Genomic DNA, 2500 nt, shown 5'->3' with positions numbered 1-2500 from the left:
TCGCCCTGGCGAACGCCCCGTGCTGGCTGCACAGACACGCCCACGCCGGCGCCGTCCGCTATCACTGTCGTGCTGCCCTCGTAGCACCGCTCGACATACTCGACAAAGCAATCCGGCAGGCCATGCGCCTTCAGCACGGGGCGAAGGGCAGCATGATCTACCGAATCGAATGCCTTAGATACGTCGATCGATGCCACAAAGACAGAGCGGCAGGAGCGAACTGCGTCGGTGAGAGCAGTGTCCAAGATGAAGGTATTTTCCAACATCCCATCCCGAGGGATGAATGCCCGCTGACGTTCGTCCACAGCACATGCGCGCATCAGGCGTGACGCGAGAACCTTGTGAAAGGTCCGCGCCAACACCGAGCAGACCGTAATGGGGCGAAAGTCAGCGGGGGATGTTGGTGCAGCCGTTTTCGGGAGAAGGGACGTCCGCGCGCGAAGCAGGCGTTCCGGAAGGGCGCGGGCCAGAAGGAAGAGATTCATCACTTTCACCAGGACTTCGTGCGGCAGGCGCCGCAACTCCGCTGGGGTAAGGCCGTCCGGCCCGGCTGCTGATCCCCTGGGCGGCAACGCGGCGGCGACCTCCTCATGTGTGACCGGCCCCCATATGCACTCGAGAGCGACAGGCTCTGAGTGCGGGAGGAGGCGGTCACGAATGAAGCCCGCGGTGGAGATGGGCTTCTTAGTGAAGAGGTCCGCCCAGAAGTCCAGCAGACCAGGGATGGCAGGTGGCGGCTGGAGCAGGGTGCCATCCAAGAGGCCGCGCACGCAACGTGCACGCGACCGTCGGAAGGCATCCTGCGTTCTCGCGTACTCCCAGCGGCGCCGCTTGCGCTTCTGCGTCGGCGGCGCGGCAGGCGGCCGCTTCGATGGTTGGCGCGGCCGCTGTGTCCTGGTGATCGATCTCTCCCCTCTGGACCCGACCGACGCAAGGGCATCCGGGAGCATGCCCAGGATGACATCGGGCGGCGTGCCCCGCCCCAGACCTATGACACGATCCAGGGCAGAGAAACGCTGGGCGGAAGCGGGTAGCCCCGCCAGATGCTCCCAGATGGCGGCGTCAGTCGGCCCCTCCGGCGGCGGCCCGGTGGTGTCGGCCGCGAAGTCCTCGGCTGCGTCGACGGGCGGCGCAGCGGCCTCGCCCGCGTCAGGCAGCGGGCTCGCTGCTCCCCGGCGGGACGCCGGCTCTTCCCCCCGACCGACCTCAAGCGCCTCCATGAATTGGCGGACAAGCTGTTTGTGGGCAGCTTGCCGCCGTCGGCACTTGATTGCCTCGAGCGTTCGGTCGGGGAACATCCTGATGAGTTCTTGATTGACGAAGAAGAACCGGGCGTCCCTCTCAAGGAACAGTTCGGCCTCCGCCTTGGCGAGCGACAGGACTTCTTCCTCCGTCCACCTCGCGCGATGCCTCTCCGTGACGATCTCCGCGTTGGCGGCCGCAAGATGTTGGCGGCGGCGATGGACCCCGAGACCGTTCTTGGTTGTAAAGCTGCGGTGGCACTCACTACAGGTATACATAGCTGCAAAAGTTACAAGATTTTCGGCACGGCCGGTTGGCCGGCTAGGTGCTGGGGGAGTTGGGGTGGCGCCTTCAGCGGAAGGGCCACCACTTATTCTCTGCTTACTGCCCCCAACTAACAAAGGGATAGTGCGAGGGGGGGCTGGTAACCCCCCCAAGCCCCTGGTGCGGTCTTCCACTCTGCGAAATCAGCGGGCCCACGAGAAGGGGAGAAGACCGCAGGAGAGGAGAGGCTAAGAGGGCTAGGCCCATGTATTGCGCATCACTCTCCCTGTAACTATAACCCAAGGAAGGCACCTCGCAGCAGCAGCACGACTACATCAAGACCGCACTTCGAGAAGCCAAGTCCGGATGCAGCCACACCGCCGCCACTTGGCCACCTTAAGAGAGTCATAGTTACTCCCGCCGTTTACCCGCGCTTGCTTGAATTTCTTCACGTTGACATTCAGAGCACTGGGCAGAAATCACATTGCGTCAACACCCGCTAGGGCCATCGCAATGCTTTGTTTTAATTAGACAGTCGGATTCCCCCAGTCCGTGCCAGTTCTGAGTTGATCGTTGAATGGCGGCCGAAGAGAATCCGCGCACCCGCGCGCCCCCGGAGGAGCACGCTAAGGCGGACGCGGCCTCGCAGCAAGGAAGATCCGTGGGAGGCCAAGGCACGGGACCGAGCTCGGATCCTGCACGCAGGTTGAAGCACCGGGGCGCGAACGCCGCGCAGGCGCGCGCATCCTGCACCGCCGGCCAGCACGAGGCCGACCAACGGCGAGAGCAGACCACGCCCGCGCTAAACGCCCGCACTTACCGGCACCCCTACGGCACTCACCTCGCCCAGGCCCGGCACGTTAGCGCTGACCCACTTCCCGACCAAGCCCGACACGCCCCGATCCTCAGAGCCAATCCTTATCCCGAAGTTACGGATCCAATTTGCCGACTTCCCTTACCTACATTATTCTATCGACTAGAGGCTCTTCACCTT

The 2500-nt window shown here is 63.7% G+C and overlaps 1 pseudogene; it reads right to left on the bottom strand.

The window, feature by feature from the left end:
• Positions 1–2500, bottom strand: part of LOC124727763 — a 7959-nt pseudogene that overhangs the window by 3174 nt on the left and 2285 nt on the right.

This window comes from Schistocerca piceifrons, unplaced genomic scaffold (assembly GCF_021461385.2).
Source record: "Schistocerca piceifrons isolate TAMUIC-IGC-003096 unplaced genomic scaffold, iqSchPice1.1 HiC_scaffold_1133, whole genome shotgun sequence".
In the NCBI taxonomy this organism is placed as follows: domain Eukaryota; kingdom Metazoa; phylum Arthropoda; class Insecta; order Orthoptera; family Acrididae; genus Schistocerca; species Schistocerca piceifrons.
Note: the sequence above shows the minus strand (reverse complement) of the source record. Positions and strands in the feature narration are given on the sequence as shown.